We start from the raw sequence: 25,389 nt of genomic DNA on the forward strand, positions 1-25,389 counted from the left end.
AGCAAAGTCCTGCTTAGTGAGAAGCAATTAGCGACTGTGATGCCTTGATCAGCATTTTCAATTTACTTAGCGTGTAAATCCCCACTCTGTGTGTGGATTCCAACTGAGGCTAATGTGGTTCTAGAGAAAATAGTGGTACTGTTACCTAAGGCTGTGGTCATAGAGATGCTGCTCTTTTTATTTATGTGCACAGTTTTGTTTGAAGACAAAAAGCAGCAGATGTTTGCTCTGCCACTTGCTGGTGCTCTCCTTTAGTCCAAGTCAAAGAAAGTTTCAACAACCTTTTGTCATGGGAAGTGCTTCAGAACTGTGGAATAATCTCAAGCTGCACCAAAATGTTTCTACTGTGTTAGTGGCTTGTCTGAGATAATGAGAGGTAGTACTGAAAAGTGAAGAGCAATCACTCCTTGCGAGCTGCTGGAGAATTTCCCTCCTGAGGAAAGAAGCTCATCTCAATTTTCACACCTACTCAAAAGCAGGTATTTCCAATCTAAACTACCAGTTTATTAAAAGAGGAATCTATATCTTGAATTGAGAGTAAGATCATATTTCCAGAATTTTGTTGTCTTCGGAGTAAATTGTAATGTGTTTCATTTCTTTTTGTTCCAATGCTGATATGTGTGTGTTTGCTGTTGGAAATTGTTACCTTTAGGTTTTGTTGCTGGGAAGAAGTATCCAATTGATGTGAACTGTGTGAACCCCTTAGGAAATTAGAAAATACATCAATTCAGAGCACTTCAGAATGTAAATTAAATATTTAGTATACAGCCTGGATCCCTCGTAACAGAGAGGGTCTGATGTAAGGATGGCATCTCTAACGTATAGCCAGCTTAATAACTGAATCGTAGAATCCTATGTAAAGAGACAATAGGGTGAACATTTTGATTTCAGACAAAAAAATAGAACAGTATGATAAGTGAATTTTATAACAGCGTGTACTCAGGGAATTTCAATTTCACATAGCTGAATGATATTTCTGGTGGGATCTGAAGGCTCTAGGAGGGCTGACATGCAGGTTTGTGTGCTCACTGACTAGTTCATTGGTCTTTCAGTGGCTGTGCAAGTGGGTATTAGAATTAGAGGGCTGGTTGTTTTATGATGTTTGATATATAGAGAGACCAAAGTATTCAAATCTGAAGGTGCGTCTGGACATTTTTCATTAAGCTGTGCATCCCCAATGTTTTGTTACTGCTGTTGAAATATTGTAGGGGTATCTTGACCTGATTACTGTCTGCAGTGCAGAATTCTATTGGCTCAGTGTGTTCCTTGGAGTACTTGTGTGCATTTATCTGCAGTGTGGTTTTACAGACTCTGAGCTATAGAGAGCTCCAGTAAATACAAGTATTTCTTTGCAGGTAGTTGCACTTAGCTTTCTTTTGGAAATACTTAGTCTTCAAAAACAATTTAATTAAAAAAAAAATCTAAATCCAGGGATGATAATTTCTCCTTTCAAGAGATCAGTGTGAACGAGATGGATAACAGAATGCAGATCCACTCGTGTATGTTAAAAACTGTGAGGGGACAGGCAGATGTTCCCTTTGCCAGACCATGGACTCCCACACAAAATTTGGCTTGCTGGGCAGAAATTTGTCAATATGTTCAAAATGATCTCAAAAAATCCTTTGAAAGCATTGCTGAAAAACAGCAGAACAACAGAAGCATTTGGACACACGGGTCTGTACAGCACGTCACATGTTTTCAGAAAACAGATACAGCCTTAGCTATTGTTTCATTACTGATTTGTCCTAATAAACAAATGGTTCCAGTAAACATCAATGTTTTCTGGAAAAACACAGTCCGAGGACTGTAATTGAATCTCAAGGTAGAAGCCAAGAAAAAGAAAAGGCTGTGGAGAAATAGACTGACATAAAGATGATGGAGAGAGTCCTACAAGACACAAAATGAAAGGCAAGCAAAGATGCCCGAAGTGTTTCAGTGCTCTGGAAGGCAGCCAAAGAGGCATTGATTTATTAAAGAGTACCATCACAACTTCCTTTCCTCAATGTGATGGTGCCATTAGCAGCTCCTTGTACAGTCTGTGTGAGAAAGAAGGGTAGGAATTTCAAACAAAACACCAAAAGAAGGCCTTGAAGCCAGTTGCTTCACAGACACATACGGATCATCCCTTGGTTGTGTACCTTAATGGAGAATTCAGTGTGTAAAAACTCTGTGGGGGGCTTCCACTTGTGGGTTCCCTGCTGGTTAAACAAAATACCTACTCACTTAAAAAATACCCTTACAATTGCACAAGTAGGTTTTTTGCATTCAAGAATGATGTGATGTACAAAAAGTAGCTTTAATGAGATAATACAGAATTCATGAGTCAACAGTTTAAAATGGCAATCAGCTGTTTGGTTTCATAACTCGGTACCATTCTTGCAGACCAGTAATATATTAGGAAGTAGCTAGTGCAGTTAGCAGTACCTTTTTTCTGTCTCCAGATAATTGAATTCTTTTATGTCATTTCTTTTTTTGTGATTCCTTTGCATTTACACAAACAAGTCAGTTTCTGTTGGTTTTCTTGAGGAGGAAACAAGGGGAAATCCAAAGCGTGGTGCAGCACCACATGTGATTGCTTTGTGGATTTGATGTTTGAGGAAGTAATTTCTCTTGTTGCCCTGTAAATTTGTATCATTGTATCAGAATTAAATGCCCAAAGGCAGTGGCTCATTTTTCACTGGGGAAGGAAAGGTTTTCAGCAGTGATGTCAGGACCTGCTGAGTCTCAACCCATAATGTATCTCTGCTGGCTTTGGGCAGTGCTTACTGAGTGCTCCTGCCTCCTGGTATCAGGCTGTGCTGAGCAATTCAGGATGTGGGGATCGGAAAGATTAACTGGGATCAGATCCAGGAATTCCAATCTTGTGAACAACTAGAGCAAAAATTTCAGTGCTAAATTTTCTGACTCCCTCTACCTTATTTCACCATGTGGATAAACCAGCTAAAATGCTGGCTTCTGTTGGGACTTCTCATGTGTTGGCCCCTGAACACAATGCTGCCCTCTGTCCTGGTCCCTGTGACCCACACTGGGTTCAGGAACATTGTGCAGCTCTGCAAAAACAAGGGGCAAATGCCAGAGTTGGCTGTGCCTTCCCTACCTGGAGGAGAGAAATAACTGCCTTTGCCAGAACATCAGTGGTGGAGGTCTTTCTAACACTGTGAGGAAAACAGTGGAGACCCTGACTAGGACAGCCTAGTTCTATGGCTGATTCTGGCATTGTTCCCTAGAAGACAAGTCTCCAGGTTGCAGAGAAGCAGATTTTTTTTGTGTATTCTCAGTAGCTGTTCTGACAGTGCTGCTAAAATCACAAGTGGCAGCGCTGGGTGCTCTGTGCAGACAGCTCCACAAACATGCACACTCCTCCCCAGATCATCACTGTGACGTAACCCCCAGGTATGAGACTGCTCTCAACTTGTTAAAAATGAGAAGTATGTCAATGAGATGTAGCATGGATTTGTTTTATCAGATAGATAGTCAGAAATAAGAACAGATAGGCTTGCTGTGATAAGTTCTGTATGAAGGCTTTGCTGAGAGGTAGGCTGCTGCTTGATTTACTGAACTATTATAAGTGATAAAACTGATCCATTTGTTATCATCCAGTGCATAAAGATTTCAAGATTTAAAGAGCCTGGACTAAATAACAAAGCAATTTATAAACTCATAAACTGAAAATTACAGGGAAGTAGTACTTAAGCACTCATAGTAACTTCTTATCATATTACTGATGATTATCAAATTCTAAGCCTGACTCCCATTTTTAAATGAAATCTCACCTTAGGAAATTCAGTTAAAGCAACAGGCATAATCTTGTACTAATATACTGTACAAGTAAGGCAGGTTTTTGTATTTATTTGCTATTTATTTTTTATATCAGGTCCCTACATCAGCTAATGTGAAGTGATTTATATTTTTGTTAGCAGAAGCAAATTGGCTGATGCCAGCTGTGGATTGATCTCAGTTGGCTTTACTTTTTGGTAAAAGATCTTTACCCAAAGCAAATCTGAGTGCAATGTCTTGAAGAGAGAATATTCCTGTGATTTATTAAGCACACAAAAATTAGCAATAGTTGGTTTCAGATTAGCCTGTCTTAAGGAGAATACAACAATGCATTGTACTGTGAAGATGGAAATACTCATGTACTGGATTTTAAAAAAGCATTTTTACTGTAAGACTCTTAAGTGTTCACTGCATTCTCTTGAATCAACAATTTTATGGGCAGTTGGGAATGAAGTTGACTAGAGGTGAGCAAACATTTGCATGGAGTTAATCTGATGACATTAGCTTCTTTTTCTGCTCAGGAGTATCGAGAGTTAGTTACTTAATTCATTCCATTTTATTCAACAGTTATGTTGATATGTAAAAGTTCTTAATGAATAGATGAATTGATTGCCACTGGCTATCAATATTCAGTTCTTGATGTCCAACTTGGAATATACAAGTCAGGATGATTACACCCTGAAACAGTCTTGTTTTTTTTTTTGTTTGTTTGTGGTGTTTTTTTTTTAATGTACAGAAGTGTAATATCTAAAATCATAATGAAGATTTGCAGAAATATGTGAGAGTCTCCAGCATAAAGGAAACTAGAGAAACACGTTAACATTTAAGGGAATTTAGTTAAAACACTTATATAAGAGTTAAAACTCTAGTAACCAGTAAATTCTTATCCAATTTTGCTTGTTATCAGTGCTCTGGGAAAGGATTTTGTAAACCTTTATCTTGCTTTCATAGACCTTTTACTAAAAAAAAGTCAAGTCCATCAACATCTCAGTGACCCCCTCCCTTATCAGGACTGATGCTGGAGCCCAATTAACACAGCTTAAAAACAGGACAGGTTATGGGAGATTTTTGCAGCAGCTTCCAGAGCTTTCCTTGTCACAACTAGTGGCTGAATCTGTTCTTGCTAAAAGCAGCAAAAATATAGCACTTGTCATAGAAATTACGGACAAGGGGACAAGTTTTTATACAGTCTAAGAATGACCACTAATCATTATATTATGTTGGCTGCCTGAAAAGACTTGTAGAGATGGAACTTGTGAATGTTGTGGGAAATAATATCACTTCATCACAGAAAGAACACAGGACACGCTAGGCTAATTGGCCCCTTCATGTTTTTTCATATCATTTTGCTGTGCAATAAAAAGGGAAAGCAAATTATGTACTCTTAGTTCTAAGGGAAATTACAATTTACATAAATCCAATATATGTGACCTGAAGTCTAGAATCAGACGAAGCTCTCATCTGTCTCCATCCTGTTTGTCACACCTTGAACTGTACACAGAATACAGTATGTTGAACAGCCAGAAATCTAAACAAAATTTTTAAAATTGTGGTGATGTCTAATGATCAGGTTGTTGGCTGCTACTCCTGGGACAGTATCCTGACTTTGCTGCATAGCAAATACACACTGAAACAAATTTCTTGCATCAAGAGCTGTGAAAGTGCTAAAGTAATACAAATTAATTGGAAAAAAAAAAAAAACAAACAAAAAACAACACAGTGAAAACACAGAACAGAGAGTTTATATACCAATTGAACTACATGTAAAGCTTGTTCTTCTACTGTACTGCTGAAATCCAAACAGTAAAAGCTAAAAAAGCAGCAGCAGCTGCTCCCTTCAATTTGCAGTGCTTTGAGTGTAAATTAAGGTCTTGATTTGTTTTGAGTATAAACACAAATATTTCTAACTTTCTTAATGTTTCAAATCGTTTTCACTACTTGGTATAAATTATATGAGATTTTAGTATTCTTGCACCTCATATGTAACGTACCTGGTAGGTATCTTTTTCCATGGACAGAATCCTAAGTAAAAAACAAAGCAAACAAACAAACAAAAAACCCTTCACTTCACCACCTCTAATGCCAATGTAATCGTAGCCATCACGTTTTCTCCCTCCTCAGTTCCTTTATTAAGCAGTTTTTGTTTTATGTTATTTACAATTTTAAAAACAAGTGAGCAAAACCCTCTGTTTTAAATCCAAAAGTACAGAAAGCTTAGCTGAAGATGAGGACTAGCTACAGTCAGTGGAAGTTTTGTCGTTGCAATTGGTGGGTCAAATCTCTAATTTCACTATCTTTCTGAGTGTTTATATAGCATCTGGCAAACTAGGGACTACATCATCCAGCACTAATATTTATGTAATAATCTTGCAGTTCCTGGGAATCTTGTGTTCCCTGCAAGATGAGAAACTTAGTCTTCATTTTCTTATCTTCCAGTACAGTAAGTAGCAATATTGATGTTATTTCCAATCTTCTCTGTCATTAATAAATATGCCAAGATATGATCATGAGTTATGTGTCTTTAATAAGGTAATGGAACTCTTAATATATCTACAGCTTGATTTTTTTTTTAAATCTGAGTTGTTAAGGTGCCAGTAAGAATGTGCTTGTTATATATAATTAATCTTGATTAATTATGGCTGCACAATTATTATTTATTGTTTCAGGTTTTTTTTACTATCAACTAATTTTTAAATACCTTTAACAATTAACTAATCCTTTTTCATTCCACAGCCAAAATACGTTATACTCCATTTGATGGTAAGAGCTAAATAAAGTTTAAGGCTGTGATATGAGCTAGCACAGAAACGTCACGCTCTAAAGCTGAAGCTCCTGTCCTTGCCCATGTAGAAGAGCATTGTATATTTTTGGTAGTATCATAAGAAGTTCGCCATCGCTTAATAAAAAACAGCATAATATGAAATTTGGGACAGAGTTTCTGATTGCCTATTCTTTTAAAGGACAGCAAGATTGCCACTGATTGTAACAGCCTTTAACCTGAACCCAAGAACAGCTCTCTTGGACCAGCCTTTCTTAAAACGGCTCTTGTCAATGTCTTCTATTTACTTTCTTGGCACTGCTTACAGATCCAAAACACTTATGAACTAAGCTTCACAAACAGGTGTTTGTTTAAACTTCAGTGATAGGTGAAAAAAAAAGAGGAGTAATATTCATATACTAAAGGTAATAAAAAACAAGATGTATCTGTTCAAAGGGTGGACTCTTCAGTGGATGAGGAATTGGTTGGAAGGTCATGGCCAGAGGGTTGTGGTAAATGGCTCTGTGTCCGGGTAGAGTCTGGTGACAAGCTGTGCCCCTAGAGGTCCATACATAGACAACAGGATTGAGTGCACCATCAGCAAGTTTGCAGAGGTAATTGTCCCCCTCTGCGCTGCCCTTGTAAGGCCTCACCTGCAGTAATGTGTTCAAGCCCGGGGCTCCTAGTACAGGAGGAATGTGGAGCTGCTGGATGGGTCCAGAGGAGGCCAGTGGATGCTCAGTGGGCAGGAGAACCTTCTATGAAGACAGGCTGGGTGAGTTGGGCTTGTTCAGTCTGGAGAAGAGATGGTTCTAGGAAGATCTCATTGTAGCATATTTAATATATGCTACAATATTTAAAAAGGGATCATAAACAGGAGGAAAACTACATAGAGAAAATGGTTTTAAGCTAAAGAAGAGAGATTTAGATTTAAAAAAAAGCTAAAGGAGGGAGATTTAGATAAGATTAGTGGGAAGTTTTTCACTGAAAGGGAGGTGAGGTGCTGGCACAGGCTTGCCCCATCCCTGGAGGTGTTCAAAGCTAGGCTGGGTGAGGCCTTGGGCATCCTGATCTGGTGCTTAATCAAGTGATTGGCAACCCTGCCTGTGGCGGGAGGGTTGGAACTAGGTGAGATTTGAGATCCTTTCCAATCCAAGCCATTCTATGGTAATGTACCTCAGTTTTCAGACTTCTTTCTATCCACTTTTTCTACCTGTGCAGAAACTAGAGATAATCTAATGAACAAAGTGCTTAATAATAACAGTGCTAAAAATAAAGCACCTTAAAAGATCACTTTGTATAGCGGTGTTAGAAATTGTTCCACTTCTTTGAAGGAATAAGATATGAAGAATTGATTGAGTAACCAATTTAATAATGAACAGAATTTAGAATACAGAAAGATTAGTTGAGAGCCTTGGGACACAGTTCACTAAAATTTTATACGCTGCTTATGCTCAAAAACAGGGAAATTCTGATATAAAAGTGATTTATACGCAATAGCTGTGCACAGTCTTTTATCATATTAATAAAATCTTTAACCAGTCTTTGAAAATTCTAAAGCCTCATCTGTTCAGTTGAGATGCACAGATCAGAAAGAACTGCTGGCTGGCAGATGTGCAGATACATTATCAGAAAATGTATTTTCAGCTTAACCAATATAATCTAATTCATTCTAATGTGATATTTCAAGTTTATTATAGCGTAATTGAATATAGAATAACAAAGTGCTCTATGCAGAAGACAAAATGAGGTGAAGTGCACAGGTTAAAGGTGACTAGGTTAGGCCAGCTTGATTGTTGGATGTTGGGATTCAATTGGCTGGCGATTTAAATAACCTAAAATTGCAAACCAGATGAGAATGCTGCTCTTTTGAGGACTGCTAGTGTAAAGTAAAGGCTTTACTTTATGAAATTATACTTCTTTAAGTTTATATTTTCCTTGCACCTTAATGTAAGAGTTATCACTTTGGTAAATGGTAAATTAAATCTTTCTGTTTCCACTAAAACAGGCAACATCCTTTTTCCTGACATAATATATATCAAACTTAATAGATCTCAGTGTATGTATGTATGTATGTATGTATGTATGTGTGTATCTGTATCAATTTGTCTATCTGCATCTTAGCACAGTGTGTTTTCTGAAATCATTGTTTCATTTTTCTATCTTAAATCAGCCTTGAAAAGTTAGTGGTATCGCAGTTATTCTTATTTTGTATTCTCTCCAGAGGCAGGAGTCCTTAAAACTCTCCTGATTAGTGTTTGTTTAACAGTATGGATTTTAGTTTTCTCCCCCCAATCATCCTCATTATAGGCTGCAGGTGCCTATCCATTTACCACCTGCCCTGGTGCAGTGAATGATTATGCAATTTAGTTAATGTATTTTAATTATTCAGGTGACATTTTACTTTGTATAGTTAGACCAAATATGCAGGAATTGACTGCAGCCTTTAGTTAAAATATATATATATATATATACACACACACATATATATGTACACACATATATATACACATATATATATATATGTACACACACATATATATACACATATATATATACACATATATATATAGTCTGAAGAGTGCACAGTTTGTGACCGTTGATAATGAATAAGTAATTAAACACAAAAATAAAAGTTCTGTTTAACCTCATTCCCACAACCATTTCCTTCTCTTTTTTAAAATTTATTCACTGAGTTATTCCATATACACTGTAGCAGGTGATGCACTTAGTAGATAGTCTGTGTTTGTAGCTTGCTACATCAGCACCCAAAGGCCGTTATGGTGAAGGTGTGATGTGGTGCCAGTTCACAAAGTCAGCAGTGATTTTCAAGATTTCATGATTTTGAGATAATAATTCAGTCCAAAAAGTGACCAAGATTTGTCTCATTTACACTGTAAAGTCATCTCTCACCTGAGGATTTACTAACTGTGTATGAGGGTGAGACAGGTAAAATGAGTTAAATAAATGTCTAAGCTGCAGTCAGTAAGCCTCGAGTCTCCTGCACATTCATTCATTTTACATGAAGTACTTAAAAAAACAACCCCAAAACCAGTAAAGCCACTTCTTTTTATTGTCTTAAATATACAAATAACAGTTTCCAGTTTTAATTTAAAAATACACATTATTGCAAAAACAACCCACAGACCTACTGAAAATCGTACAAATTAGCACAAATACTTTTACTATGATCTGATTTACTGTTTGTGTGTCTCTGTTCCTCGTAGTGGCAGTTATCTCCCAGCAGGTCTAACAGCAGCAGCAATAACGCCATGAAGTCAGTAGATGGCTGTAGAAAAGTATGCTGAACGCTCTTGTGTTAGAGTAATAAGATTGGGAAAGGCCTTGACCTGACTGGATGCGGCTTTTATCTGAAGTACATTTAAAGAGATAAAGGAGAAGCAGGGTGCAGTACATGTTCCTTTCTTTTCTGTTGGAGCTTTGCTTTGAGTTTAAAAATTTCTCAAATGCAGGATTTGTGAACTGGGTCCTTTAGCAAGGAGAAGTAATGGCTTGAGTGCCACTGGAGTCGCTTGCTATTCTCTGATGATTTTTTTTTCCTTAAGACACCTTTGAAATCCTCCTATAAATTCCTGCAGAAATTCCTACAAAGGAGGCACCTTTAGATTCCATAATAACAATTGGGAAGTGATATCTTTGCATTTATTTATTTATTACTTTTTTTTTTTCCTGCCCCCCCCACCTCTTTTTTTTTTTTTTTTTTTTTTTTTTTTTTCCTTTCTCCAGTGTAGTTGGCTGCCTTTAGTGCACAGACCTGCTCATTAAATAGATACACCAAGAATTGTTACCTAAGCAAGCCTGACAGTAAAGAAAGGACAGACTGAGTTAGGAAGGAAAAAGGGAAGAAAAAAAGACAGCCTGAAGCAAGTCACTTCACACGCAGAAAGAGCCACTGAACGAATACTATTCTCATAAACAAACAAACAAAAAAAGCAACAAAAAACCCCCACCACCTTGTATAAGAAGAGAACTGTGAGGACTTGACAGAAAAAGGCAAGATTTTCTACCCACTGTTTTCAGTTTTCCTTCCAGACATACTTGGTGAAGTAAGGAGACTCCTGTTTGCTGACAGAGCCCTTGATTTCTTTCAAGATGATGATGTATTTGTGGGTAGGTAGTGTCTCTCTCCTGTCAATCTTTTATTAGTAAACTGACTTTGAAACTATAGATTTTAGTCGATAGTTACAGCATGTTTTCTAATACGTAAAGATGTGTGTACTGCAGGATAGTTAAGCACAGCTAGAGTACAGTACATGTGCTTGTATTTCCAATAGGAGTTTAAGCAATGTGGTTTATTAATGTTAAGCTGAAATTTATTTGGGGGGTTTGCAGGATGTGGCGTAGTGCTCTGCTTTCTTTTCACTGCCTTAGAAAATGCTGCAGTCGTATCTGTAAGATTCATGGTGTGGTTCAGTCGTAAAATGAACGCTGCATCACTTGTGGCTGCTTGGAATTTGCTTTCTTTGTAAGGGAAGAAACAGTCCTAACGTGATTGAAACTTCTAATTTGTGTTTCTTGACCTGTTTGTGTTCGTATTAGTTGCCACAATCTTTCTAGGTTTTTGAACTTCACGGCAATTGACAGCCGCAAAGAGAGAAGGAAAGAAAGAAAATGCACTTGTTCTGGTGATTTTTGTATTCAGCATCGTGCAGATTTCTCGCAGCAAAATCTGCTCACCTTAATAATTAAAATAATGTCGTGCCGTGACATATATCTTGTGATTCAGTGCAAGTGTTAACCTGTTAATTCATCCAGGGTGAGTGAGACGCAGAACATTTTTGTGTGTAAATAAAGAAGTAAATCACGGAATGAATATGCATACTTGAAAGGCATTTTGCTATTCCTCTTTAAAGCCGGTACCTCTTCTGGGGAAATATTTTAAACTAATCTCATTTGACAATCTGTTTATTTATTTATCTTAAGTGTGTGTAAAAACAGACAGGCTTGCAGTTAATCTGACCACGTTAGCAGAACAGGCTACCTATGAGAAACATTCATGTCTTGGAGATATTATCAATAGATCACTCTCGCTCTTTCAAATTGCTTGTAGTTCATTCTGTAAATTCCCCATTATGGTTCCTGCTAATTTATGTTGATCTAATGCACTATGGTAACTTTACTTGTCGGCACGAACGGCACAGCATGCAGACCTAAGTTCCTTCTTTCAGTTCTTTGAGCCGTGTTATCATGCCAGGAGTTCACCAATCACTGATTTGGGCTTTATTTTTTTCTGTGCATAAGTCACTTTGATTTGCACAAACAAGTATCTGTGCATGTAACAGCAGCCCCGTGTAACAGCAACCCCGATGGCTTCTTCCTTGTTAATCCTTACATTGAAGCTTTATTTTTGCTAGTGCAGGAATGAATTTCATTCTATTTTTAAGTTTATTTACAAGTAACTTAGCTGTAGTTTTCTTCTAGTTTTCATTCAACACTTCTGTGTTCTGCTGTTGTTAACATCATCCGAAAGAGATTCTGCAGTACACAGTAAATATTTGAGGGTAAAACCTTTATTTTTTCCCCCGAAATGACAGTAAGATGAGAGAACATGAATTATTCTGTATCTTCATGGCACTGGCACAAAACATGTAAAAGTTAGGGCTGTTCCCCCCTTCTTCCCACCCCACCCCTCTCCCCACAGTAAGCCTGGGAGTCTTTATTAATCGGAAAACTTAATAAAATACATTTTACTGCAGATAATTATGCAGATCTCCATTATTGCCAGCCTGGTGGTGCATTTTATATTATTGATGAACTTTTTGAGTTATTCCTATCAGCTATACATATGTATTCTAAGCAAAAACACAGCAATATAGGTTTTTTGATGGTATCCTCTCTTCTAGGTTTCCAAAGCTTCCAGTACTTAAATTTTGACATTTTAAAAAGTGTGTGCCTTCAATTTTTATATTCAGTTTACATCGTATGATGTCTCACTTTTTCATTCTCAGAATTAATTATACAGGAGATTGCTTGTTTCTTTTTTTGCCACTACCACATGTAGACATTCATTCTATTCATTCTATTTGTTCTATTCCTTTTTATTTTAGCTTTACTAGTATAAGTGATTTAAATAAAATCTCAAACTAAGATTAGTAGGAGGAAGCAGAGAGCGAGAATTTCTTGTTGTAGCTGAACACAACTTCTTGGGTTCTGGAAATAGAGATCAGCTGCATTTATAGAAAACTTATTTCTGAAACTGAACTGAAACTTATTTCTGAAAGTGGAATCCTCTAAAGAGTGATTTTTGAACTGTGTGTATGTTATGTGTACACATGTATGTGTCTGCATGTAAAAGACACAGAATGTAAACACGAAATGTTTAAGTGCAATATATAATATAGAAAGTCACAGCAGCATTTGGAAAGCTCCTTGCTGGCACCACATCAATATTTTATGTCATTATATAAAAGCTCCTCAGCAATATTGAAATTTAAAGTAGACAATGTATAAAAATGTAGTCTTCACTGTTCTTGTTTTTTTTTTTTTTTTCTTTTAGATGCAAAATAAAGATATTTCTTCTAATTGAAAAAGCAGAGATTTTTCCATACAGTCATTTCCTTACATGACAGTGCTTAAGTGTTGTTTCATTCTATATACCGTGTGGAAATACTTTGCAAAGTTTACCAAGAAAATTGCAATAGCTTCCCATTTTAGAATATCTCACTAATTAGTATCCTCTAATAGATTCTCTTTTTCTACTGCTGATGATGCTGAGTTCCTTTTATAGCAAGGAAACTGCAAATACGTTCAGCTAATGAAATGAGAATGTTATGCAGTGTACAGCAAGAAATTTAGTCTGTTGAATGGGAAAACCTTGATTTGTTGTTTTTAAATACATATTTCGAGATTTCGTTATGTAAAGAGGAATTCTTATACTGTGAATCCTGCCAAAGGAAATTGGTGGATTTTTTTTTTGACAGTCTGAGCATTTAAGCTGTTTGAACTACTTTTTGCCGTGTACTTTTGTGTACAGACAGCTGTGAGATAGGAAACTGAGTTCATCAATGCTCAATTTCCTATTGTTAAAAACCTGTGGATTTCAGGTTTTACTGACTGAGGATGCAGAGGGAAGTCAAAGGGCCTATATTCTTTTTAACTTTAAATGGTATGGGTTCTTCTATTCTGGTTCTCCTTTAGTCTAATAAACCTTTCTTTCCAATACAAGATTGTTGCAGTAATGATGCAAGGTTTTGATCACTGCAGATTATCAGACCCATTTTATAGTGGAATTCACCTCAGAAATGTTCTGGCTTTCCCTGAGCACAATGAATGAGAAGAAATTCTTTCAGTAAGAGGGCTGAAAAGTTGCTGACCTCAGCATACCTTGAAAGAACTACCAGTGGATGAAATGAGTGCTGGTAGTTGAACATTAAGACTACACTGGTCCTCCTTTCAAGGATTTTACACTCCTCCAAACCTGCTCTTCCTGTGCAGTATTCCTCTCATTCTTCACGTTGTGCAAACAAGCATCGTTTTTCTATTTGATGGTACAAGCAGCTTCTCATTTGCCACACAAACAGTTTCATGATCATTTGTTTACTGCGCGGATTGGACTTTGTTGAGTTCTCGTAAGCCTTATGGCTAGCATAAGAGAGTGAAGAGTGCTGCATGCCATTAAGTGTTCAAGTCACGTGGAATTAAAATTGTTGTGGAAAACAAAAAAGGAACAAAATCATTGGTAAACGCCTTCTGAAATTTGCTGGGGATGCACTGAAATAAAATAATAAACCATAATAAGATTTTATAAATTTTATAAACATATAATTAATGTCTGTTCAGTCAAAAACATGCTTCCTTATTGTCAGTATGCTGTCCTTCTTAATAACAGGGAATGAGTTTTCAGAAATTTTGTTTATAGTTAGTGAGGATTTTCAGTAGCGACTTCAGAGCACTGAAGACCCAGACACTGGGTCGAACAAGGCAGAAAGCATGTCATCAAATGAAGGAATGAAGTTTGTTTTTGACCAAAACTAGAGTGGGCAGGTACAAATAAAAAAGCTAAAAAAATATGATATCCAGTAAAAACGAGGTAAATTCTTCTAGCAATGGAACATTATTTTGACAACCTTGAAGAATAAAGATTTTATCAAAAGGGGATGAGAAGACTAAGAGATGAGCAGCTTACTAAATCTTAGAACTCTTGAAACTGTTGTAAGAAGATGGACTATCCTTTGTGTAATAGAATTCTTTTTGCAGCATTGCACTTACTAAACAATTTTTCGGCATCGATACTGTGTTAATTAAGTAAGGTATTCTCTTACACTAGGCCCTTTCCAATAGCATCACTAAGACAGAATTGTACTATTCACTGTGTTTACAGAGGTAAAGACAGTTGAGACATATTATGAATTGAACTGAAAGAATAAATGAATGTATTGACAATATTGTCAGTGGAACACTGAGGTTTTATTTTGTTGCATAGAAGGTATTGAGTGATCAAAATATTTAGATCCTTTAAATTAAGGGAAATCAAACGTATTAGCTGAAAAATCACAGGCAACTTCATAGCCCAAATGATCACCATGCTGCTTTCTACAGGGACCTTGAATAAAACATCTAGCTTCATATTCTGCAGCTGATTGCCTGCCCATTGAATAAATATGTACCTTTTATTATTAACACAGAAAGATACAAAATGATTTAATAATAGAGAATGCTGATCTGAATATCAAACATCTTCAAGGGTATCTGACTCAATAAATCTGAATAATAAAGTATTGCAATTTATATATCTGCAAACTTGATGCCTGAAATGAAAGGGCCAGCAAAGATGTTGAAAGAACACAGGTTTCTAATTAGTCAAAACAGAATCTAGGACAATTCTCAGTAGGTTGACTTTTTGTATGTATAGGTGTATACTTGTGTGTTCAAAAATCATACGCGTGTATACATAATAATTTATATTGGAATAACAACTAAAAATCATAGTAAGATGCAAAGCATAAAAAGTGTGCAAATATGGAATTAGCTTCTTAATGTAAAGAAGAGAAAGATAATTTCAATTTAGGTCTTGACAGCAACCTTTGTTCATCAAATACGTTATCTTGAAATTTTCTGAGATATACTGAAGTATTTTGTAGAAGAACATTTTGTTATTATAGAGGATATCAATGTGAACAAGAGAATAAAAATAGTGGTTGTGCTCCATTATATCTAATGTTGCATGATGGTGGCCTAAGACAGCCTGGTAGTTTTGGTTTAAATAATAAATATAATAACATATGTATCACTTAAGACACAACCACACACGTGTACGGTAAATGCTGGTGTGTATCGGGAAGCTGATTTAAATCAGACTATTAAGAATGCATGTATCATAATTAGTTGTGGTCTTTCAGCAGAATACATGCAGAGAATAAATCCATAATGTTAGATTATCAACTTATGCTGTTCTTTTCTGACAATGCATTACGTACTCCAAATAATCTACTTACAAAATATATTTTCCATCGTGGAGCAGAAATGCTAAGTCACAGCCCGAAGCAGTAATCAAGCACCTGGAGGGAAGGCAGGGCTGACCCAGGGAAGCTCAGGTGCAAGCAATGTAATGAGCGACCAGAAGGGCTGGAGCCAGGATCCACCCCTTCCCAGACCACATTTAAGGGTTGGCTGGGGGAGGCAAGGGTATCTCTCTGGAGATTTCTGCATGTTTGAGGCCTTCTAATGGTAAGCAATTTTTTTTTCTTTATTTCTGTGCCTATGGCTGTTGCACTTGAGCATATCTTCGTTTGCTGCAGCCTGGGCGTTTGTTGCTCTGCTACCATTGTTGCATTTTCCATTGCGTTACAGCATTACGCTCCCTTATTTTAGCAAGATGTTTTGTTTGTCTGTCCAATTAATTGTCCAGTTAACCTGGTCTATCGTATCACTGTCTCTTAGTATCACTGGTTTCTTTCACAGCATTGAACGGGATGCGCAGATGTGTCTTTATAGGGCCAGGAATATTTATGTAAGGAAGAAACCAAACATGACTGTATGAAATATAGCTTGGTGAGCAGGTTAGAGGTCAGGTGTTCTGTTATGGTTATCTCTTAGTGGAAATATATTCTAAACCGATTTTGTGATAGTGTGTGTAGTTTCTTTGCTACCACATGCACGTTTGCAAAAGCTTAGCTGCTGTATGAATGGCCTTCGTTTTCAGTGCATCAAAATGATAAGCAAGTCTTGAAGACTCTTCTGGGAATGCAAAAACCTTGTTCATGCTTTAGGAATAATTCTTCAGTTGGTTACTTTTGGATATTTATCTCAGTGAAGTGTGTCTGTTTGGGAATCTGAACAAGAGTATCAGAATCCTTAAACCAAGATTCCGCATATGGTTTATCTCTTAAATATGCAGATGCCATTAGAGTTGTTTTACATTGTATAATTAGTTTCTCTTTCTGTCTTGTTTCACTTCTTTTCTTAACAAAAGTGAATAATATGATATGTATCACTTAAGACAAAACCACACACGTGTATGGTAAATGCTGGTGTGTATCGGGAAGCTAATTTAAATCAGACTATTAAGAATGCATGTATCATAATTAGTTGTGGACTTTCAGCAGAATACATGCAGAAAATAAATCCATAATGTTAGATTGTGAAGACTTTTTTTCTTAACATAAGTGGAAGCCTACAGGTCTAGGTAGCTTTTCATATCTCCAGTAGGTCTTGAACTTCTTTCCCTGTGTTTCTCTGTCAGCTTCTTGTTTCCCATCTGTTCCTCGATTTCTTCACCAAAGAAACTAAACCCTGCTAATAGCGTAGTATGGAAATTCACTTATTTCCACTGTGACTAGGAAACTTAAATGTAATAGCTTACATCTGTAGAACTGACTGTTTCCCATGTCCAAATGCACCATACAATGTACTCTTTCCTTTCCAGAAATAGAGTTTGTGGCGAGTTGATCCAGGCTAGCAGGCAAACCCACCAACTTGCTCACTCCCTGCTTTATCAAGATGGAGGGAGAAAAAACAACAGGAGTGAAAAGGATTTGGGGTTGACATAAAGGCAGGGAGATTGCTTACCAGTTACTATCACAAGTGGAACAGGTTTGCTTTGAGGGGGATTGAATTATTTATTGCCAATTAAAATAGTACTTTTTTCTCTTCAGCTCCTGCCTTCTCACTCTTTTCCTATGCTTCAGGGTGGGTTCTCAAGAGAATACCTTTGATGTTTACTTGCTCTTAAGTGGGCACCTTCATGGGCTGCAGTCCCTTCACAGGTGTTCTTAATTTGCCATTAAGTTTCTTCTTCTCTAACTTAATATTCTCTCAGCTGTTTCTTTCTGTTCCCTTCTCCTCTGTCCTTCCACGTTTTCTGTCTTTTCTTACATATATATTCATAGATGCACCACCAAACTGGTTGATGGGCTTGGCAATAGCGTGTGCTATGGACCAAACTGTCTGGAACTGTGTCTGACACAGGGCAGCTCTCAGTCTCTCACAGAGGCCATCCCAGCTGCTCCCTAAGTACCAGAAACTTGCCACCACCTGCATCCAATAAAAAGCAATTAAGTTTTCTAAGCATGGCAGACTAAGTCTGAACAGGGAGACTTCAAGCTTTCCTCAGAGATTATATTGTGTTTCCCTTTGGTTGTTTTGGCTGTTTGTTGGGTAAGTGGTAATTGTAAAAGTTTAATTTTTGTGGTTTGCATATGTAATAGTGAAGTATTCTTTATGTAGAGGAAATGCTGATATATATTCCAATTTTACTTTTCAGTTAGCTTTTCCTCAAATACAATTACAGGAATTCAAGGAAGTATAAAACGTGACAACATATTTATGAATCACAAGATTTAACACAGAGCAAAGCAGATCTTATTATTGATGTGCTTACTGCTTCATTAAATTCCTTTTAAAGTTTTCAGCATGGATATGGATCATTTGCAATAATAATTATGCAGTGATCGATTGATTGTGTCTGACATTGTACTTGTCATCTTGAAATGCAAAATCCATTCGTTTTCAACTGTGTGAACATTCTTCTCTAATGTTATGCACCAGCATGGAGTGGTTTATTTTATAGAGAAGCACATTTTTTAAAGTTTGAGGACTTAACATTAACCTTTAGCTAAGAATGAAGTATCACTTGTCATATTACAAAAATGAAAACTGCCCAACCAGCAATTTCTTGAGATTAGAAAACAGTCTAATTTTAAAAAGATTCTTCAGATAAGAATGTGTGCATTTCATTTGGTAAATATGTGTGTTACAAGCATTACTTTTGTGAGCTCTGTGTTTGAAGCACAGCACGATGTGTAGTCTGGATGAAATCTCAAGCTTAAAATATTTGCTTTTAGAGCTGATGTTTATTTGCGGTCTGTCTTTGTTTCCCACCTATACTATGACTCATGGCAATAACAGTTAATTAGAAAATTAAGATATTGTAACCTCAGTCATACTTTGACTTAAATACAGCGTATTTAGTGTTTTAAGTGGTGTAATATGGTAGTTCATGCTTTCTTTTGTTAAAAATGCTTGTAGTGGTGAATGAAGCGGTCTCCTTTCTCTAGTTTGTTTGGGCATTTTGATTTTTGAGCACAGTGTTTCTATGGAAATTCTGGTGAAATGGTGAGTTAGTGGCTGCAGTTAAAAATGAAGTGCATCTCTGATTTCCAAGCTAGAACAACAATCAAAAGAAATCTTGTTTGTGTGTGCTCCACCTGGAGCTTTTGCATTTAGTCTGCTGCTATGAAATGGGAGGTGAGGGCAAAGTTATGGCTGCTGTGATGTGATTTGACCTAAAATCATCTTCTCTAAAGGTAAAACTCAAATTTGGGTTGTAGTTGAGTGGATAAACTTGTAATAACTTTTGTTTAAGTTATAAACTTTTATGTAAAGGTCTCTTCTCACTCTTTTTTTTTTTTTTTTTTTTTTTTTAGAATCTATTTTTAATCAGTTATTCAGAATAACAAATAATTAATCAGAAATGGCTATTATTAGTTGTGCTTCACTGTTATTGTGCTCTTCACTGGTGTTTGAGCTTATAACTTTTAAGAAAATATCCCAAGTCAGTGTAAACGGCTCCAGAGGAGTTGCATGTACTCCATCACTGGAAGTGTTCTAAGTCAGATTGGTCAGGGCTTTGTGCAGCCTGAATTAATGAATGATGTCCCTGCTGATGGCAAGGGAGTTTAGAGTCAATGATCTTTAAAGGTCCCTTCCAACCTAAGCCACTCTACATAAGTTTCTGTGATAAAGTAGGTCAGGAGGCTAAGATGAAGGGAGTACATGAGAGATCAGAACGCTTTCTGCAGTTTTGAATTAAACATGAAAGAATCGCGTCCACATGGTGTTACAAAAATTCTGCTCCTAGAACAACACGCGGGGTGAACTTTGCTCTTTTGTCTTGATGGATTTCAAAGCATATTTACTGCAGCAGCGTCTTAGGGCAGTGTGGAATGTGCAGCATGAGTAATACGTGAGCACTTGACCCTATCTAGAGTAGCTTAACAATGATGCTAATAATAAGACCCTTTCTTTTCTGTGCTTTGGTTAACACATGCAGATGTCTAAGCCACATTCCCTTTCCAACTATTAATAGGAAAAATGAATTCCAATGTACAGTTGCATTGGAGAAAGTTCTAATTTACTTTTGCTGGTCTGATTTTTACCTGAAATTGCAAGGCGTGAATGAAAGTAAGAATATTATTGTTGATTTTTTTTTTTTTTTTTTTTTTTTTTTTCCTCTGTAGAGTAGTAATAACATATGGTAATTGATCTGTATAGAGTTTGAAAAGCTATGTTACTGCAGGAATATTTAGAGTCCTAGATATATTCCAATCTGCCCAATGCTTCATAGTGTGTAATGTCTTTATTTCTTCAGTTTCTGTGTGTTAGAAATTCTCTTACTGTGTTATTATTGTTAGTACATAGTAAGACAAATGTAAAAAGGACACTTAAGTGGCAGCTGCTTGCTTATGTTTTTGATAGGCAGAGCCTATTGTGCTATATATAAAAACATGTGGTACGTTTTGTTACAGAGAGAGTGGTTGAATCCTGTCCTTACAGCATTAGGTGTTTATTTACAGCATTTGGTTAATTGTATTAAAACCACTAAGCCAAATATACCCTGAGACACAACCCACACCTTAGTAATGTAACCACACGTTCTCAGTAAGTGGTGTTTAGTTTGAATCTTCCCTGCTGAACAGTGAGCCTGTTCATGTCTTATTCTGTTGGATGTGGAAAAGGAATGCTTCATCGTGTATTATAGCTGACTCCTATGCGCTGAAGATATTTTTCATAGTACTGCTGATGTAAGATGAGTACCTCAATCTTCTTCTAGGTGGAATGACTGTGCCTTACACTGGAAGCATATCTTGTTAGGGAACATTAAATATTTGACAGTTTTAAGGCAGATTAGGAAGACAGACATTAACAATTCCACTTAACCTTTTAAAACAGTGATTTTTTTTTTTTTTTTTTTTTTTTCTCAGTATGTATCAATATCCCAGAATCTCATGGATTCTCTATGTGTCCCTGCTTCTCTCTGAGGTGTAATATAGTTCAGACTTAGTGGGAAAGGATCCTGGTGAATTTAGTAGATGGCGTTGCACTGAACAAGTAAAAAAAGGTAAATAGGAACAAAAAAGCATTTGTATTTGAACATCTCCTGGAAATCTTCCCGAGGCACAGATTCTGTCTCTCAGGTATTAGAAATAAATTTATTAGTAGCATATATGAGAAATGCAAGTGCTTAAAACTCATTAAAGTTGTAAGTACTGAGTCAATGCTGAAACTTGTTGTTTTTTTTGTGTGTGTGTGTTTGTGCATATGCATACACATGATGTCCCTTCCATCTTTGGCAGATCAGATATCTTTTGACAGATATTAAATGTGGATGCACAGTAGTGGCTGCAAATCCTGAGCATCAGGGAATGAGGAAGATAGCATAACAAGCAACACTGCTTTTCAGTGGAATATTCCTCCTTTTTTAAATAATTCTTGGAAGGATGTGATTTCCTGTGATGCCAGTAGTCCATTTAGCCTCATAAAATACCCATATGTGAACTTCACAGGATCTTCACTTCTGCTTGCTGGGAAGAAAAGAGTTATTCTTCTTAACCAGTATGTCTTCTGCTTCTTTACTCGGTCCAGGTGCATCCACATGCATATGCCAATAAAAAGTGGAGTATTAAGGGTAAAATGCTTTACGTTGTATGAAATTTCACTGGCAAAATTTTCTGGTGTTCTACTGGTGACTGTGCTCAAAGTAGTACTTTTTTAGGCTCGCTTTTCTGAGGAACTTTGAAGCTTTTAAAATTTGTTACTTTTTTGCTAAAGTTTGAGATTGTGAAAAACTAAGAAACCCCCATGAAGTCAATTCAGGGATGTTGTAGTGGAGATGCTGAATCATGGCATAAATCAGTGATTGAGCATCTGGTGGGAAGGCAGGCAAACTCAGGAGAGCTCAGGTGCAAGCAATGCAGCTGAATGACCAGAAGGGCTGGTCATTCCACCCCTGCCCAGACCTCATTTACGGGTTGGCAGGGGAGGGAAGAGGATCTCTTGCTGGAGATCCCTGCTTACCTGAGACCTTCCGAGGTGAGCAGCTCTTATCCTTCATTTCTACATTCATGACTGCTGCATTCGGTCTCGTTGTCATTTGCTGTAGTGTAAGAGTTTGCCACCTTGCTGTTGTTGTGATACTTTCCATCCCATTATAGCGTTACAGGTGTTCATGGCCCAAGTTGTCAGTAATGCATAGGAATCTTTGAACACTAAGATCATTTTTCAGTTCAATTAGCTAAGTATTATCTGATCTCTTTTCAGTGGCAAGGAAATCCTCTGGCAATATATGATGTTTCGCTGTCAGATTATGTCACTTCATCTTTCAGGGAAAGTGTTTCCAACAAAAGCACTGATGGTGTAACTCTGAATGCACAATACTCCAAGTTTAAATATGTAATGCTTATTTTTCAGCATTCATTCTGTTTTCTTAATTATTTGCTTGTGGCCAGCTAGTGTTCCAGTAAGTTTTTAGGAATGATTGAAGGAAGAAGATGTAAGAAAAAGGTAGAGAAATTCAAGGCTTGAATTTGTCTTTCCAGCAGAATTTTGGCTTTCCAACACCAAGGTGCAAGGAGCAATTATTATTATTATTATTATTATTATTTGCTCTCTAGTATTAAGCCATTTGATAACACTAAGTTTCTAACTAAATAGGTTAATGATTGTTTTTTGCAGTTGCGTATCTCACGTGGCTGTCTAGATGAAAATACCTGCTCTAATGAAATGTCTGCAGTCTTTTGCTTTAGGTATTCATGGCCTCCTTAAAGAATTGGATTAGGCTGTATAATTTAATCTCTCCTCTCCTCCTCCCCCCCCCCCCCCCCCCCCCCAAGAAGTCTTTTTTAAAAAAAAAAAAAAAGTCAGGATGAAGGTCTTTCAGCTAGAGCTTTTCCTTCACATTTAGAGTGTTTCACAAACATGACAATGGTACTTAATTTTTTCCCAGCTAGGAGAATAATGCAGATTAGGGAGTGAAGTTTCCAGAGAAAATTCTTCCTGGATTATTCAGAAGAACAGAGATATTTCTGTCTATAGACGCAATGCAAGCTGTCTTGAATGGCAACTATTATGGCTTTAATACCTGCACAATTAGATGATAAAAGCAAAAAAATCAGAATTGCCAGAATGCAGTGTCAATTACAGAAGGCCTTGTGATCTACTTTCAGTATATAGGAAGCTGCCATTCCTGAAATAATAGCCATGCAAAATTGTTCTTGTCTCAAAGCTTTGTAGCTTCAGCTTTTACTGCAGATGTGAATCATTTGGCTTATTTCTCTAAGCAGTATTGGATGTTCTTTCTTTCTTTTAGGAAATACTTGTGTTTTTTTTTAATTCAAATTCATAGACAGCTTTGTTTGCATTGGTTTCAGCGATAAGATATTTAGGAATATTTCCTTAAGTGTTGATGAGAAATATTTTGACTTGTTGGTTGATTTTTTTTTTTTTTTTTTAATATATATATATAATATATAAATATATATTTATATTTTTTTTTGGGGGGGGGGGGGGGGGGGAAGGGAAGGGAAGTGTGTTCAGCATCCCAGGCTGTGAGGGCTTGACATGTATTCAAACATGCACATTTCAGTTGTAACTAGATTTCTCGTGGTATCTGCAAATGATGAAATCCATTGTCTTGGAATATTTAAGAGTGGTGGGAAATAAATAATCACGAAAGCAGGAACACAAAACTTTATCTGTGAATTGAAGTGTTTTATTTGACTGTACCAAATATCTGAAATGCTTATTGATGATTCCAAAGAGTTGAAATATTTGAGGCCCCAATAATACGAAGAAATTTATTAATTTACTTGTTTTTGCATGTGATAACAGGCTGTTGAGGTGCAGTTCTGTGATCTATGGTGCGTAATAAAAATATGAAATACATATTCCACAGTGCCTTTGGACTCCACAGTAAAGCCACACTTTGAAATATTGTGGCTAATCTAAAACTGTGCAGCTGACTAGAAAAAGAAAACCATTTCCAAATATGAATAAATGATCTGCTACTTAATATGTCAGTGTATCTGTCAGGTTGGTAACATTAGGTTCAGCTGCATTCAATTCTGTACCTTGCAGTATTTGAAGTTTGATATTGTGCCTCGCTAAATTTAATACATGGATCTCAGTAATAGAGGAAATCACTTTAGTACTTGGCAGTTTGTTATGCTGTATAAAATTGACTGCCCTGCAAACACAACAGCGATAATAAAAATTGTGGTCAGTAGGGGGGGTGTAATGTATTTTCTTAGCTTCAGCAAAGGTGCAGATGAGATTTATTGAGATCTTGTTGTTTGGGTGAGGATCAATAGAGCTTTGTTAATAATTTGTTGTAGGGGTTCCCTTCAGGGATATGACATTTTCCTCTAAAACTTTGGTAATTTTGAAAGCATGCCTAGTGATAGCAGTGTCAAGTCCCTGTGTTTCCCAGACATGGATTTTTGCATTCAACTTCTAGGAGTGTTTACTTTCAGAGCAATTACATTTGATATCATTCGATATGTTATGCAGTCTGGTATTGATGACAAGATTCTGCTTGTTTTGTGAGAGTTTAAATTTAACTCTTAAAGAATCTTAAGCACGTTCGGAAGTCTTTCATTTTCTCTGTTCAAAGAAATGTCATTCGAAAATGAGCCTGTAAGGATATTCCTATAGGTATATGACTTTCGTGGATTTAATTTAATCACCTTCCATACAGATAGAAAATAATGATCTGCAAAATTAACTCTAAATTTGATGCACTTAAAGGGGATTATTGTCTTTGTGACTGCAGAACTAGGTTTTGAAGGGAACTCGTGCCCAAGTGCTCCTGTTATTGGTAGGGCTTTGTATGCCAATTATTTGGTTGACTTCTGTAACTGTATTGCTTCTGTATTTCTATAAAACAAACTCTTGCTCATTTTAGGTGCTAAGAAGGCCTTCCTTTTCTGCCATCAGAATTCTGATGGACGTTTCTGATTGTTTGTAAGGAAATAAAAATTTGTCAGCACTTTGCGGTTTGAACACTGGGACGAGGTACAGCAGAACAAATTATTTTCAATGAACATGCACAAAGTAAGATTTATGACTTCTGCAGCTCAGATGACATTTCTTACACAGTTGCTGAGCTACAGCAAATTAAAGGGATCCATGAATACTAAGGGGTGTGTTTTTGTAATGAGGGAGAAGAGACAGAAGCAATAAGAAGATAATTAAGGTAACAACTTGTGAAAAATTAAAGTGTTTCTGTCTTTCATTTCTGAATCTCTGAGCATAAACTTTGTAGTTGTTAATTTAATTGCTGATGTTCTCTGTATCCCTGAAGAATATTAAGGATTAATCATCTGGTTCATTCCAACAAG

The 25,389-nt window shown here is 36.6% G+C and overlaps 1 protein-coding gene across 31 annotated transcripts in view; it reads left to right on the forward strand.

Moving 5' to 3' along the window:
• The window catches only part of RBFOX1 (RNA binding fox-1 homolog 1), a 745,900-nt gene that overhangs the window by 399,463 nt on the left and 321,048 nt on the right, over positions 1-25,389 (forward strand). Inside the window, exon 1 of one of the 31 annotated variants that reach the window (XM_048962274.1) lies at positions 16,195-16,222. The exons of the other annotated variants lie outside the window; for them this stretch is intronic. The gene's annotated coding sequence lies outside the window, so the exon portion shown is untranslated. Of the gene's footprint in view, positions 1-16,194; positions 16,223-25,389 lie in introns of those variants that run through there. 31 annotated transcript variants of the gene reach the window in all.

This window comes from Lagopus muta, chromosome 15 (assembly GCF_023343835.1).
Source record: "Lagopus muta isolate bLagMut1 chromosome 15, bLagMut1 primary, whole genome shotgun sequence".
Lineage (NCBI taxonomy): Eukaryota > Metazoa > Chordata > Aves > Galliformes > Phasianidae > Lagopus > Lagopus muta.